The following is a 17,113-nucleotide window of genomic DNA, read 5'->3' as shown; positions in this document are numbered from 1 at the left end:
AAAGAATGGCATGGTGGGGGAGGGAAGGAAGAATGGAACTGAAGATAAAGGGGGAAAGAGAGAGAAGAGAGGACCCTCCCACGGGGCGATGCGGGAGGAGATGAGAGGGGAGCATTTTCCCAATGAGGGTATGAGTGGGAAGGGGGCAGCCCAATTACTTTTACTTTTAATATGCTTCCAGACTGCATCATTTTTTCCAGATATCTTTGAGGAAGGATGATTCTTGGGACCCTGTTGAGATTTTGGGGTCAAAGCCTCCACTAAATCTAGTTCTTCCCTTTACCTCTGTCTCCCCTGCCCACTATCATTCTGCATGAGTTGTGATGTAACACCTCTGCCTTCAGCTCCCCTATGCTTCATATCCTAGAGCCCACTAGGGAGTAAGCAGCCTCCTCCCCAACACCACAGGAGTCCACACTTCCAAATTTCCCACTGCAACATTGCTCCTCCAGCTCCACCTCTGAGCTCCAGGATCAGCGATAGCCTTAGCAGGTACAAAGAGGAGTCCAGACAACTGTGTTATCACCAGAGTGAAACATGGCTGTTGTGGCATCTATCAGCCCTAGATTTGGGGCTCATTTACACTACGACTTCAGCTAAGTTGAGGGGACCTGTTACCACATGGCTGTTCCCTGCCCTGCTTACAATCCAAGCCCCCTTGACTGGGGTCAGGGACACAGTTGGGTGCCATCTGCACTGCCAAGTGGTGTTATATGGCATCCCGGCCTCCTGGACATGGCTGGGAACTGTAACGAGGATGGGCCCTTTGTCTGACAATCATGGCATCCAAACCATGCTTATTGTGTCCCCACCTGTGCCCTTCTCCTCCACCTAAGCCACTCTCGATATCCATTGGTCTCCTTCTCCCACTGCCTTAGGCATGCCTTTTACCAGGCTGGACCCAAGTCCTGGGATGTTCTCCCCATTCCAGTTCACCAAACCACAACCCTTGCTTCATTCAAGTCCTTATTATACTCCACTCCTTCTGAGAGGCCCACAAGATCTGAGACTTTTGATTAAAACAAGCAAACAAAAGACCACTAAGTCCTCCCTCCGCACTTGGGATTCTCCAGTCCAGCTAGGTGGGTGTCTTTTAGGTTGCAAGAAGGTTGGGCCAGGGACTGTCTTTTTTTCTGTGCTAAGGCACTTTTCAGCCCAAACAAGAGTGGTATAACATGGCCCATAATAAGAAACAACGATAATGATGCTAAGAGTGTAGAAGCAGGATAGTTTTTTGCATGGTCCCAACTACAGAGCAGACAGGACCTTTGTAAATGTATTACACAAGGAGATCACAGGGCGCAAGACAGACCAACTCCTGAATTCATACAGGCAGGGCAGAGCTATAGCTGGGGGCAAAAGTCCACCAAGGGAAAGTGGTGGATGATGCAAATGGCCAAGTGGAGGACGGTGCACATGGTTCCTAATGAAACCACCTTCCCAGGACAGCAAGATGAGAGTAAGAAGAAGTACACTACGCTCTGTATGCATGAGCCCCATCCCAACTCCCTGTTCATTTGAGTGGCCCCTTTTCTCTTTTCCACTCTCTGCCCTCAAAGTTCCAAGACACAAGACGCCAGCCTCTCCCAGAGCCCCCTGCACACACTCATTTGCATTTTCACCAGCCTTGATTAATGCAAGTGCCTGTTTATAGAGTTACAATCTCCAAATTAGGTTGCCGAAGGCATCCCAGGCCAGCCCTGGAAAAATCTCCCTGGCTGAAAGGAGCCATAACTAAGCCTTAAGCAGACGTCTTTATTCAGCTGTAATTGACGTTTAACAGACATCTGTAACTTCGTCTGGACTTTAAAAAAAAACAGTTCTCCCCCTTTCTTTATGTTCTCCCCTTTTATCCAGCAGTCAAAAGTGTAAGAAACCAACACAGAGGCCCCACTCCGTCACTGTTCAGCAGGGGCCGTGACAATAGTGGGCCTGAAAGAAAGAGGCATCCCTACGCTGCACACAGTGGCTGCTTGTATGTCTATTTACCTCCTAGAGTGTTTTATGCTAATCCATTGGCAAGTGGCTACTACTTCTGCATACTGATTTGACTCAACTTCAGTCTGAGCTGGGGCCTGTTGTCTGAAGCAAGGACCATGAAGTGCCCCCCTCCTTGGCTCACTAGAAAAGGACATCTATGTTGTTTGCAGCATCGTCATGAAAGGCAAAGTTCCCCACCCAGCCCCCGTAGAACCGCCATTCTGACTGCATTGAGTCTCTTTCTTTTAGTCACCTTTGGTCAAGTAATGATGGGGTGAAGTGAACTGACTGGCCAGACTAAACAAGGGCTCCCAGTCTGAGATTCCTCCACTGGGAGGGACTCCCACTGGGGAGCAGACAGCTTCCAATGCAAGGAGAAGTGAAAGGAAATCATTACGCACCATTTGGTTCCAGAACTCAGTATATTCATTCATTGAGTTTTGCATGGAGTCCATCCCCCCTGCAAAGGACTAGCTATAGTCCCCTGATGGAAGATATTCCAGATACCAAACTCATACTATGCTGGATCTTAGCATACAGGGTACAGAAGTAGATAGATACAGTCGGTGTTGCTATAGACATAGGTGATATATATATATATATATAGAGAGAGAGTCTTGATAGTTACATAGAGAGAGCGGCATATGTTATGATTCTGTTTCTGGTGACATTTGAAGCTATGGGAGGATGGTTATGATTTGGGGAAGTGTTATTAAAAATCAGGATGAAATAATTTCCTTGTTTCTTGCTGGCTCATGCTGTATTCTCTCTTCCCTCACACACAACATGTTATTCCAATATCTGATGAAAGAATTTCCAGTTCAGGTTTCATAGGAGGAAAGTTTCTTTCCTCTCCTGTAGGGACACAGTACCCTTCCCCCCCTTCAGCCTTGTAAATGTGCCCCTTTTCTACCCTGTAGGTGGCCCTGTTCCCAGGAGGATGTTCCAAGTTTCAAGACACAAGACACCAGCCTCTCCCAGAGCCCCCTGCACACACTCATTTGCATTTTCTGTAGGTCATGTTTTCTTTAGTACCTACCTATCTAATATAATCTAGCTAAGGATTATATATAGCACGGTAGCATCTAAGGACTAGAACATAAAGCCCAGAACCAAAAAGTGTTTTTCTCTCTCTATGCTGTAGGAGGCATTGCTCCCCACATTTGACATGAGCAGGGCCGGCTTTAGGAAGTGCGGGGCCCGATTTGAATAGTTTTGACGGGGCCCCGGCAGGGATGACTTAAAAAAACAAAAAAAACCACGTAAAAAAACACGTGGGGCTTGTACCCACCGGGCGGCGCTCCTAGTCTTCGACGGTGGGTCCTTCACTCGCTCTGGGTCTTCGGCGCCTGAAGGATCTACCACCGAAGTGCTGCCGAAGACCCGGACTGCCTCCGGGTGAGTAAAAATTAAAAAGGAGCCTCTAGCCAGGGAAGGGATTCTCGGCCACTTCTTCCCCCCTCCCCCCTGGCGGCCCTGCCACTGGGCGCGGGGCCCTCTTAGGCGTGGGGCCCGATTCGGGGGAATTGGTGGAATTGGCCTAAAGCCGGCCCTGGACATGAGTCTCACACCCGTTCTGGTGGTCAGGTCTCTTTAAAGAAGAATGAAGCAAAAGCCATAGCTCCTGTATTCCACCTACAAACAGAAAGCCTCCTCCTCATGTCTACCTATGTCAAGTGTGACCAGCCGCTCTAAACCATGAAGATGAAGCCAAGCAAAGCAGCTGTGGGATGAGGAAGAGTCAGAAGGTGCCATTTTTGATGCCTATCTTGCCAGATGTCGCGCCTGGAGCTTCTAGAAACACGGTGACCACTGCGAAGACATAAATATTAGGGTTGGGGAAATAAACCAGCAGGTGATGGTCAAACCTAAGTGCAAAATGTTTTTAAAGACCATGAAGAAGCCAAGTAGCTGTTGGGGCAGTTGCTTCACTAGAAGGAAGGCTGGAAGCTGAAGAAAGTGGGTGGCAAGCAGACTGAGATATCTCTCAGGAAAAAAAGAGAGAGAGAAGATGCACTAAGGTCCTTTGTGGGCCTGAAAAACCCATGAGGGCACTAGGATGGGAAGGTAAGAAAACACCTCAGAGATGCTTTCATCCTGCAGAACAGTGGCTACAAAGAGGTTTCCAGTCACCAGCCCACACAGCTTTGCTGGCTACTGGCACTTCAGCCCATCATGCCTACTCCTCCGCACCTTGAGGAGCCTCCAGGCTGGGCCCTGGCATGCTGCAACTGCTGCCCATCTCCGATACTAACCAACCAGCCATGTAGCTTGAGCGGATGTTGTAATCACGGTGAAAGATGCCTGGTGAGCCAGAGCACTCGCATTGCAGTGGGGAGGCACTGGTTGTTACAGCTGAGGTTTTCGTCTGTTAACTGGTACATTTGCCCCCCTGAAGTAACCAAGGAGGATAACAGTCCGTAATCTGGGAGTTTGGCCCTGCGGAGCCTACCAGAAGCCCATGCCACTGGGCATGATATTGACACAGCATGTGGGAAGCTAGCCCCTTCAATGTTGTCATTTCTGTGCACTGATGAGTCTAATTTCCAATTACCCCTTCTCCTTCCCTCTTATGTTCACTGTTGTGTACCCAGCTAGAAGCAGATGCGACAGGGTAATGGAAGCGTATGCCAGTCCCACACGAGATCCCTGCAGGTAGCTGTGACCTACTCTTACGGACCTGTTATGATCTCCTGGAGACTTGACCGAATTCCTAGAAGGAGAAGATCAGAAAGAGACAAAAATAAGCGATTGAGACAGAAAGCGAGCACGCAGGATGCTGTAGGGTTAGAAGAGAACTATCGGAAAGAGGGCAGTAAATCTGGGACCTGGTCATTGATGACTTGCAAGTCAGGCACAAGCAGTGGCTGGAGTGTCTCAGCCCCTGAGAAACTGCTGGCTGTGAAAGATCCATTCTACTGGGAGTGGCTGGGGGACCCAGGGAAGAGCAAAGGGAGCTCAGGCCTTGCCTATATGGGAAGGTTTTTTCGGTCTAAGTTAAGGTGTGAATTTAAACTGTTGTAGTTATACTGGCCTAAGCCCCATGCGGACCCTCTTATTCCAGTAGAAGAGTGACTTTTTTCATCTTAGATTATAATATTGGGGGGGGGTAGATTAAACCAAAAAAAGCTACTCTTATACTGGAATACAATGGGCCCGATTCTCTGGTTCTGCTGAGCTCTGCTCAGTGCAGGCCTCAAGTGGAAGTAAAAAGAGACTTTATTCCCCCTCGCCCCAATCCTGGGATTGCCCAGAGGCCAGTTTGGTGCCTGCAATTTAGAGCAGCCTCAGGGTTGCTCTATGTTGTACCCTGCTGCCTATGTCTTAAAGGTTGTTCTGGCACCAGCTCTCTGGCCATGCTCCCTTTGCCACAGCCATGCTAAGGGTTCTGAGTGGGATAGTATAGGGCCAGTATGCTGGCTCTGTGCCAGCTGGGGAATCTTCCAGGCCAAAGGAATGCTCAATTTACGAGCCACGCTGACTTTTCAGCCCCTTTGTGCAACTGGAGCAGCACTACCATGGCCAGTGATCTGGGCCTTTGTATTTCAAAGCCAAGAACAGTTTCTCCCCATTTGCACATAAAGGGGAGATTCCACTGCTCAGAGTGGCAGCAGCTTATACTACATTCTGTACCACTGAGTGTAACCGTTTTGATGGGGAACACAGATTTCTCCCTGATGCTTTTCCCTCGAGTCCATATGACATTACTGCTGCTCTTCAGTGCTGGAGAGAAGCTCCTAATGACTACACAAGGAGGGAGAAATACGGTTCCCGCGTGGGCCCCTTCTAGCACATGACCTGCAATTCTGCTTCCCTGTGTGCCTTGCAATGCAGAGTAGCACTGATCTAAAAGGTCATGTTCCAGGAGCTGGCCAGCTCCATGTCAGCGAAGTATCTTTAGTTCAAGTGCTCTCATGAGATTCATACCCTGAAATTCTCCAGCAGCTGAGGGAGGGCAGGAAAGGAGAGCCTTTCCATGGGTGACCATTCACCATTCACAGTGTTAGAACAACCTTTGAGGAGGCTCAAAGGCTGTTCTAACACCTAAAACAATATGGCTTCCTCTGGTTTGGGTTCTCACCCTCTCAGCCCTTTCTGTGGGGTGTCAGGCAATTCCCGAAAAGCCTGCCCTGAGCATCAGCACTGGCAGAAAAGTGTCTCCCTTGCCAGGCCTGGAGTGGAAGCCAAACCATTCAGTTGTTGTTTCATACCTTTTATCCCCAGCTGGGGACAATGGAGCCTGGGATCACAGACGTAGACAACGAGGGGCTTAGGGGGACTTTAGCCCGCCCCAAAATTTCGGGCTTGCACTAAGGACACCCTGAGTTTGGAACAGACACGCGTTTATCTGACTTTATCAAACGTGCACAAATGTAGTCATGGGATACAATTACTGATGAAAATGATACTCAGCAGCTCCGATGTTATTACTTTTAACTCTAGCCTCCACCAAATAACAAAGCTGTCTATGCCCCTGGAAACGGTGCAGTGTCAAGCACCCGAGACTGCCAAATCTGGGCCAGTGAAACCAAGCACAAAATGGCCCCACGCCCTGGGAGCAGGAGACAAAGCAGTTTCTGCCCTGGGTTTAGTCTGAGCTCAGTGCTTCCTGGAGCCTCGAGAAAAGAAACTCACCTAGAGCCCAGTAGCGAAACTCTCATTAGCTCTATGGGATGAAGGATCAGTGCCCTATTGAACCATGACCTCTGACCTCTAGAACAAGTGCAACGAATGCAGCGGTTTCAGCTCAGGGCAGGGAATGGGCAAGACCTTGCGGCGGGGAGCCTGGGCATAGGTGATGACTGAGCACTAGGGAAAACCTAAAATGAGCCAAAGAGACTCAGGCTCGAGAGCCTCCCCGTTTCCTCCCACCCCTGGGCTCTGTCTCCTCCCTAGGGGTAAGAGATGGGTAAGTGGTGCCATGTCTCAGCGTGTGATATGCACCGTGGGGGTTACATTTATGAGGGCAATAACCCCCTCCCTTCCCACCACTCCACAGCCTGCCTGCTGCAGAGCGAGCACTTTGGGAAAGTGACAGCCCTCTGCTGCGCTGGGAACTTGACAGCTTCCCCACTGCTCTGTGCTCTGGCCCTGACACAAAGCCCAGCCAGCCCCACACACACCTGGGGGAAAAGGAGGGAGCTAAGAGTGCTGTGCCTTAGCCGAGGGCGCCTCATGCTGGCAGCTCCAGAAATAGCCTGGAAACCCTTGGGTTTAATTATTTGCCTTTTTTCTCTTAGGTCAGCCTGTTCTGGGTCATGCAGGGACCTGTAGTTTCCTCCCTGCTGGGAATGGGCTCCGGCAGCCCATAGGAATACTTCCATGGGGGCGCATGGGGCTTTACAGTCATCTGGCTAGGATCCTGCACCTGCTTACACCAGGCTTGAGTTTGGCCCAGCCTGCCTTAGACAGTGACGACGTTACTGTCCCATATTTCACATATCAGGGTTGGACTGGAAGCTGCATCATGTGGATCCTCGTGGAGGCCTCCAGCAAACCTCACTGTGACACCAATTCCACCCAGCTCCCCCTGGGAGGGTCCCAAGCCCGTAGCTGAGTGCAAGGTACCCCCTGAACTTGATATTTGGGTAACAGGACAGATCAGCACCAGTCCCCTGCCACTGCCGAGAACAGAACAGTTCACACAGGGGAAGGCTGGGTGCCCAGCTAGGACAGGGATGGCAGGGAGCTTTCCGGGGCCCCTCTAGGGGTTTCAGTCTCTGGGCCAGTGGCCAGCTCTGTCCTTGTTATCAATGCTACTGAGCACCAAAGGGCATGTTCAGGGTTATATCCCACCTGATGAACAGCAAGTAGGGAACATCCGTCCCTCTCTCCCTCCTGGTTAACACTCCAGTTGGCCACTCCTGACACCAGTGCTAACCCCACTGCAGGGCAACGGTCTCTCCCATGCTGCCCCTGCCCATCCATGCTAGCCACTTGCAGCCCCCACTTTGGGGCAGAGGCCCCTCCAGCGCTCTGCTGGGGCAGAGATGGGGGATGGGTGCAGACTGTGTTTCATTTAGATTGAATGGGTGAGCGGGCAGTGGCCCAGGTGCCCTAATGGAAGAATTCCCACTGCAAACTCTCATGAGGTCAGCCGAGTCCCAGAGTCCTCAGAGACTGTGGATGCACAGCGCAGTCTGATATTTCATTATAACACCCAAGGAAAGGAAGTGCAAGAGCAATAGAGCTGGCAGGCCATCCCAGCTCGGGCATCACTGGGTGACAACGGGATGTCCTGGACGGTAACGAGATGTCACGACATAACAGGAGGTGGTTTCAGACGATGAATCACACTGCCAAATGTGGATGATGGTGATTGCAGCAGAACCTTCTCTGAGCTGCTATAACCCCTGATGGACAAGAAAGAAATTGGAGGAGAGCCAATGCCCAGAGCTGCGGAGGTGGGAAAATGAAGGTAACACTGGTATTTGGTGTCTGAGTGGCTCGATGCCCAAGGAGTGTCAGCAAAACGAAAACCTCCCTGAAAGGGAAGGGTTGAGGTTTATCTCCAGAGGTCTTGGGGACTCGAGTTTTATTCTTGCAATAGCACCTGGGACACTCAGTTCTCTTTGTGATTAAAAGGGGTCTCACTGGTCATGAAAACCAGACCATTTCAAAACCCACTGTCCACAGGCTGGGCCAGGCATTTCTGTATGGGACAGGGATTTCTCAATGGGGGAGCAGAGAGAGACAGCCCCCCCCCCCCAATTAGATCCTGCTCCCTATCAGAGATGTTGGGACTAAATAAATCTTCAGAGGAGACATTTTTAAAACACCCCATTGAAAGGGCTTCCCCAGAGAAGCTGGGAGCCACTGGCTGCTGCGTGTCCAAAGTGGGGAAGGGAATGTGTGTGGGAATGGGCCATGCCTGGGGGACAAGCTTTATAAATCAAAGCCAAGCTGTTGAGGCCCAAACTCCACACATCCTGATTCATGGACCGCTCTAGAAAGGCCTCTGCGGCTGTCTTTTCATGGCCACAGAGAAAGTGTCCCACCCTTCCCCCCGCCGAGGCATCTCCCGCAAGTCCCCACATTCCCTTTCGTAGCCCATAACTCACCAGAGCCCCCGAAGCAACAGGAAACTGCTGGGACTATCCAGACTGGAATCGCGGGTGAGCTGTTATCTGCCAATCAAATGCCTATGCAAAAAGAAACCCCACAAAACAAGATGTCTGGTGTGAATCTCCTGATCCCGTTAACCCGACGGCTCTGCCAGACTAGGCCCGGCATGCAATCACGGGCTCCATGCCTTGCCTAGCAACAGGGCACCGAACAGCCTGAGGCCTCACTGGAGAAAAAAGGCCCATTCTTGTCTGTGAAAGATTCATCGTTTGGGCTGAAAGTGGCCCCTCCCCTCTTTCAAATACTTGTCAGCAGGGAGAATAAAGCTTAGATACTGGGCTGATCAGATCATGGCTAATCTGTTATTCGTTGCCACTAAAACTGCCAGAGGACTTTCAAACAACTTTACTGAGTGTGTGTGTGTCTGGAAGGAAGCAGGCGGGAGGCAGAGGGACTCTCAGGCCATGGTGCATATCAATGAAGGCTGCTGAAGGCACAGCCAGACGTGCATTTTCCTCTGTGTCTATCATGGCCTGCAAGAGGGACACTTCCAGGTTGCAGCGCTCTGTAGGGACGTACCAAGCAGCTAAACCCATAATGCTGTCTCTGCCCCACCTCAGAAATCATGGAGGATTAACTGCAATCCCCAGCCCTGACTAAAGAGTCAAGGGGCAGGGGGGGGGGGCGGGCGGGAGAGGACACTGGCCTGTTTCCAGCCACGTGGGAGAAGCTTGCAGCAGGACATTGATATGACATCACCCAGGTGAGCCAGCCACAATGTAAATGCCACAGGAAGCCTGGCCAAATGCAGGGGCCCACTGGTATAAGAACTTGGCTGCTTCCAGCTCTTGCAGGACCGGCGGTGCTTTCATGGTGGCTTCCTGGCAGTTCTGTGAAGTTTTCCACTTTGAAAGCACTTTAGCTGCCCGGCACCTGTAGCCGAAGCTCACAAAGCAGCGCCAGCCAAAGTGTGTACATCTCAGAAAAACACTTTTCAGGCTGATTGCAAAGGACTAAGAGGATAGATTGACAGATACCAGCAAATTCTCAAAGGTGTGCAGAAATTTCACTGATTGGCCCAGTTCTGCTCTCATTTACACCAATATAAATCAGATGGGACTCCACTGATATCAGCAGAGCTGCAATGTTGTAAAACTGGTGTGAGACCAGACTCGGACTGATTTTTCACTGGGACATGGAGTTCAGAGGATAGCACAGAAGAAGACGCTCACATGCTAACCAACCTCATATGAGAATGTTAGTGCAAGAGACAGAAAGCCTTGGCTGGAATATGTGGCATTTTTCTATAGAACATTTTGCATTTTAAAAAAAAAAAATTTTTAAACCACCTGCCCAAAACAAAAACAACAACAACAACAAAAAACCCCTAGAAGTGTTCAGTATTTGGCTGAAAAAATTTGGTTTCTGGCCAAAAAGTTTTGACTCAAATTCAAATTTTTCTGCAGAAAGTAGATACTTATTGCAAAAAATTCTTAGTCAAAAACCCACATTTTCCATCAAAAAACAGTTTTTTACCAGCCCTATTAAACAGACAGCAGAAGTCCTGGATAATCTTTGTTTAAAAACTCAGTGTCTGAACCTTAGTCTTCATCCAGAGCACCCCTTGATAGGCCTGTTTTGGCCTCTCTACAACCAACTTTGCCAATGCACCTCCATCCTGTCCCATAGCACCCCCTGCTGTGCCTATCTTGTGTTCCCTACACAGTTTTATTGATGCATCTCAAGCACAGCCTGCAGCACTGATAAATCCTCAATCTTACAGTTCTGCCATCTTGAGATTTGGGGAGATGGATTATTGGGGCAGGACAAGTTGATGAGAGTCTGGTGAGGATGGGAGAAGGGGTGACCACTTAGACTGGTGCCTGGATTGAATCCTTCCAGGGTCAACAATCTCCTCTTAATCAAGAGTAATTAATGACCTTGTTGAGGATCTCAGCCTCAGCCCTTCCCTGCTCATGTACCAGCCCGAGGGGGGAGGAGACAGTGGAGAAGAGGGTAGAGAATTAATTGGATATTGTGCTGGGAATCGCCTCCTGGTTGCTGTCAATCTTTGAGTGAACAGCCTCTTGTCTCACTCAATGGGAACTTTATAGGCTCCTTTAATCCTCCAGTCAGTATTGTCAGAGCTTCTCCCTCCTCCTGTCTCTTCTCCCCACCCCAGGACTTCTGATGACCCCAGCTGGCAATCTCCTGTCTGATGCAATACATAGAAGCCCTTAACTAACACATTGTGATCTATACAGGCAATAAAGGCTTCCCTTTACAAGGGCTTGCAGGCAAAATATATGCAAATGCGCGTCCCTGTGTGGGTGGTTAGGTGTATCACAAAAGCAATGACACAGTTTGGCATGATTTACTCTCTCTTTGCAGCAGAGGGCCAGGCCTGGAGTAGTGGGAAGTGCTGCAAGTCAGGGTGGAAGTGCTTGGGCCGAGCTGTGCATGTGGCCTAAGTTAGGGACAGCGGGCGACTGCTTCAGGTAGGGACTGAGGTGCAGCAGCAGAGTGGTGCCTGGGAGACCAGGATAGAAATAGCAGAGAGTTTAGCCAGTCAAGCCAGTCATTGGCAGAGCTGCTGGAGGGTGGGGCATAAGCAGACAGCAGATGTTCCCAGTCAGAGGGCTTGTCTACACTGGCACTTTACAGCGCTGCCCAGAATGGCAGCGCTATAGGGGGACCCAATGTGGGGTTGCTACAGATCAGGGCTGAGCTGCGTTGCCTCCCTGGCATGTGACTAAAACAAACAGGATCATGTTCCCTAGATTCAGTGTGGATGTGGAGGTGAGGGATACAATCAAGTGTGTACAGTTTGGACAGACACGTGTACATTTGCAAATAGAATTTCCTTTGTTCGTCTAAACAGGTGAAGTACCAGCTCTCCCCAGCAGTGCTCACTGGCTGATTCCTCATAGGTGCCACGGCAGAGTGGGACTCCCGAGGAGAGCTGAAGGAGCAGGGGCGGTGGCCTTCAGGGCTAGTTCAGGGAGGGAATTTGGAACATAGAGGAAGGTGCAAACATACTTGTGTGAGGAGCTGACAAATGGAAGACAAAGCTGGTGTCACAGGTGGAGCAGGGGGCAATGTACGACAACCCCCATTCGTGTCCATCCCATAGATGGCGCCCAGATGCCCTGCACGCATCTATCGCAGAGATGGCCTGTGAGCACCCCCTGTAACCTACATCCCAGAGAAAGTGCATGGATGACAATCAAAGACTGTATGAATTCTCCCCAATATCCCCTTCACAACAGCTACTCCGATTCCACACATTGGCATTTCTTCCTTCATCTCCTCCTGCAGACCATCCAGCCTCCCGCTGTGATCCTCTTCCTGTTGTTTGATCTTGCCTTCCCACCCTTTCTCCCTGTATTACCGACGTTCTCAGGAATTGCATCCATCTCTGGGGATGCCTCCTTCTCTGCAGAATTCCCCTGACCTTCCTCTCTGCTTGTCTCAACCATATAAGCTTGATGCTTCATCGTAACTTCCTTTAGCCAAATGTCACCAAGCCACAAGATGGGCAAGAGGAGCCTCCTCCAATGCAACTCCATCTCCTCCCTCTCCCTCCTCAACCCAGAGTTTCCATTTGACTGCATAGTCTGCAACCTTCATGCCATCCTTTACACTGGATTCTCCTTCTCTTCTGAGGTCTGGGACCTGCCTTTGGCTGCCTCTGCAACCCTGACCAAGAGTAGCATGGCCTCCCTGCAGGAGTCTTCATGCAGGTCAACATCTCCTCCTGCCTAGACTATTGGAACTCCCTTCTCCCACCCCCCATCCCACTTTTCCAGATTCCAGCACACCTAGAATACTGCTGTTCCCTTCTCACCCATACAAAGCAGCTTGGCCAGCCCATCTAGCTCAGCATTGCCCTCCTTGTGTTTGCTACCATCCGGCCATCCTTATGGACCTTGTCTTTCAACCTCTCTCCAGTTGTCTAGCACTGGCCTCTTGTCTATCCCTTTCCACTGTCTTACCACTACTGGTGCAAATTCTTGCTCCTTTGCAGCTCCCTGTCTTTGCCTTGCCTCGCTCCCTCTGATAAATAAGTGCAGAATTTCACTCGTTAAAGCACTGTCTGAAAGATGCTGTACATAACACGGTGGCATCTAACTGCAGCTGAATTCCTCAGTGTCTGCGGTGTCCCCTCCAGCGAGCAGCCCTGGGACAGGAAAAGGAACCTCAAGACTCAACCACATGAAAGAAGAATGAAAGTTAAAGCCAAGGCTGTGTGGAAGCCAAGCACCCCTTTGGTGAGCTGTTCCTGCCCTGTGAGCTGGGCGTTTGAAGGGCACTAGCAGCCAGCAGTCTGCCTGGGTTTCTCCCCTGTGGGTTCGGGTCCCTGCTCTGGGAGTGTGTGCTGTTCCTCAGGAGGCCGGCAGCATCTCCTGAAGCCAGGAGGCCATGTTCCTTCCCACATTACCACATGAATAGGGCCGGGGGGGCAAGCCCCCACTGTCCACTCAAGCAAACAATTTGGCTAGCAAATTGACATAATTACAAGGGACAGAGAGAAAAGAAAGGAGCGCCCCCTCCCCTGCGCTCCAGAGGGCCCGACCCCTGCCGAGTTACTTAGACCCTTTGTGAGACTCAATGCTAGGTACTGATTAGAAAACGTATGCCCTTTTCAAGGGCTCTAAGTGATTGGCTGCCTTAATCTGATTACAATTTACAGAGCTCCTTCAGAAGGGTCTGAAGAGCCGTTCACACACACATGGACACAGGGTCCAACACACACACACATGCATGGACACACTGAGACCAACCCACACATATATGAATAGACACACTGTGACTGACACACACACGTATGGACACACTGAGACCAACACACATACAGGCGACACACTGAGACTAATGCACAGCTACACTGTGCTTGACATACATGCATGCATACAGACACACCATGACACTCTCTCACACACACACACACGGACACACAGACTGACCCATGCACACCACATGCATATGTGCACAGACACACTGAGACAAACACATGTGCACACCGTGACTGACACGTGTGCACACAGACACCCTGACAGACAGACGCCTCCCTACAGCTGCACAGTGGAGTTCCTATTCCAGGGGAGTTAGTGAGCTGAGTACAGGCCTTGCCCTTGTAAGTAGCTCTGTGGCAGCCCTTTCAGCAGCTGGCACATGATCTAAACCCACCTGCCTGCCTATTCACCACAGGATTAAGTGCTGCTGTTCCCCACCTTGCCCCTTGCCCCCTTCCAGCACCATTTAATGGCCTCCCCTGGGGAAGCCACCATCTTTACATGAGAGTTTGTTTTTATCCTTTCTGCTTCTTGGCCCCAGGGGATTAACTGCCAGGCTGGGCCTTAGTGCCTGCGTGAACATGGGTTGGTTCATCCAGCCCTCCTCCCATGGGAACCTGTCTCAGGATAGCTTTGGTCAGTGGCTTCATCCTTCCTATCCAACTGGTACTTCCTAATTCCCAAGAGCCTGGGCCTGAAGCCTTCCATGACTTCTTTTCCCATACATCTTCCTGCCCTCCAAAAGAGGCCAAACCTGTGCTTTCGCCAGCCCCCCGACGGGAAGCTCCCAGCCGGCTGTCACTGAACTTCACACATGCCAGTTTGAGACTGGCATTCTTTGCCAAGGCTCTGTTGGGGGTAGTGGGAAGCAAAAGGGGGCACTCAATCTACAGAGCCTAGCCCACCATCTCCCAGGGACAGACATGGGAACGTACCACCAGGGAGGAACAAAGTCCACGCAGGCACAGAGAGTAGAGCAAGCTCAAAAAGTTCAGCAAAGGCCCCGCACACAGTGTTCTCCCCCTACGGCGACACGAGGTAGTGGCCTGGTTAAGCCACTGAGGGCTGTTTGACCTTTTGGCCACTGACCTCCTCTGCCTCGGGGAGCAGCACGAGGGCTGCCAGGAAGGGCACGTCTGCGCTGCATTGGGAGCGAGCCTCCCAGCCCGGTGCCACAGACTCATTCTGAAAATAGTTATGTAGACAGTGCGGCTCAGGCTGGCCAAAGCTGGGGGGTGGGGTGTGAATGGCGGGCTTGAGAGACCGAGCTCCAGCCTGAGCTGCCCCATCTACAAAGCTCTTTTTAGCGCATCAGTGTCAGCCCCGCTAGCCTGCGTCTGGAGCAGGGCCTGGAGCAGGGCACACACAATCCTAGCATGATGCAAGGTGACAGGAGTAGCTCTCCCTATGGTGCAGACCTGGGGGACTGTGCAGGGCAGGGCACAGATAAACACTAGCACTTCCATTGCATGGTGATAAGCCGCTAGAGATGAGATAAATAGACAGGTAAGGATAGGGCCAAAGCTGCCTGGCCGGGATAATCTGAGAACCACAATGCCTGGCTCCACCTGGGTCCTTGGGAGCTCCCTCTTTGGTATGGCAACCAACAGGCCCATTAAAAAGACTCACTCCAATATTATGGGTTGAATATTTTAGGATTCACTTTTTAAAAGGGGGCAGTTTATGACACCTAAGAGGTTTCCTAATTCTTGCCGGGCGGATTTCCCCCAGGTGAAGGTACGTGCACAGAAAGGCCTGCTGTTTCCTTCCCCAGTGAAACCAGATTTGGGGGGTGGGCAGTGGCGGATTTAGAGTTAGTAGAGCGCTGTGCGCAGCTTCATTTTCGCCATCCACCGCCCGCCCCCAGGACCCAGCCAAGAAAAAGAACATTCTCTCTTATCTCCCCCCCCCCGTTTTTTCATTCTTTTTTTCTTCATCCTCCTATAATATAAGTAATAGGAAGTAAATGAAATAAAGTGAGGTACCTTGATTGGGGCAGGGGTGAGGGGTTTGGGAGGGGGTGAAGGGTGCAGGCTCTGGGAGGAAGTTTGGGTGCGGGCTCTGGGCTGTGGCAGGGGGTTGGGGTGTGGGAGGGGGTGAGGTGTGCAGGCTCTGGGAGGAAGTTTGTATGCGGGGTGCAGGCTCTGGCAGAGGGTTGGGGTGTCAGAGGAGGTGACGGGTGTGGGCTCTGGAAGGAAGTTTGGGTGTGGGGTGCAGGCTCTGGCAGAGGGTTGGGGTGTGGGAGGGGGTGAGGGGGGCAGCGCTTACCTTGGGCGGTGCAGCTCAGAAAGTGACCGGCACACCCTTCTGGCAGTGGCTCCTAGGTGGGGGGGGTCTCCATGCACCACTAGGGTTACCATTCGTCCGGATTTACCCTGACATGTCCTCCTTTTGTGTGCTAAAAATAACGTCCGGGGGAATTTGTAAAGCACTCACAATGTCCGGGATTTCCCCACGGCAGAGCAGAGCGAGCGGCTGGGAGGGCTGCAGGGAAGTCCCGGGCTGGACTCAGGAGCAGCTGTAGAGGAGCCGGATCCGCCCTGCATTCTGAGCCGGCAGCTCTCCCCTGCAGCCCAGTCCAGCAGCACTGTGCAGGGCCAGACCGGGTTTTGTTGTGCAGGGCCAGGGACCGGGTTTTGTTGTGCTGGGGAGCTCAGCCACGTGTCCGGCTCGGCTGCACAGAGCCCAACACTCTGTTCTGAGCAGCAGGGTAAGGAGGTCAGGGGGCAGGAAGGTTCTGGAGGTGGCAGTCAAGAAACGGGGGGGGGGCTTTTTGGGGGGAGTGGAGAAAGTTTTGGGCAGTCAGGGTACAGGTAGGGGGTAGGGTCCTGGGGGGCAGTTGGGGGGGGTCTTAGGAGGGGGCAGTTAGGGGACAAGGAACAGGGAGTCTTAGGTAGGGGGTGGGGTTCTGGAGGGCAGTTAGGAGCAGGGGTCCCAGGAGGGGGCAGTCAGGGGACAAGGAGCAGGGGGGGAGTGTTTGGGAGTTCTGGGGGGGGCTGTCAGGTGGCAGGGGTGGGGAGATGGATCGGAGCAGTCAGGGGACAGGGAGCAGAGGGGTTTAGATGGGTTGGGAGTTCTGGGGGGGGCTGTCAGGGGGTGGGGAGTGGTTGGATGGGGCGTGGGAGTCCCAGGGGTCTGTCTGGGGGTGGGGGTGTGGATAAGGGTTGGGGCAGTCAGGGGACAAGAGGCAGGGAGGCTTAGATAGGGAGTGGAGTCCTGGGGGGCAGTTAGGGGCAGGGGTCCCAGGAGGGGGCAGTCAGGGGACAAGGAAC

This window comes from Trachemys scripta, chromosome 10 (genome assembly GCF_013100865.1).
Source record: "Trachemys scripta elegans isolate TJP31775 chromosome 10, CAS_Tse_1.0, whole genome shotgun sequence".
In the NCBI taxonomy this organism is placed as follows: Eukaryota; Metazoa; Chordata; order Testudines; family Emydidae; genus Trachemys; species Trachemys scripta.
The sequence above is the reverse complement of the archived record's forward strand: the minus strand, read 5'-3'. Positions refer to the sequence as shown.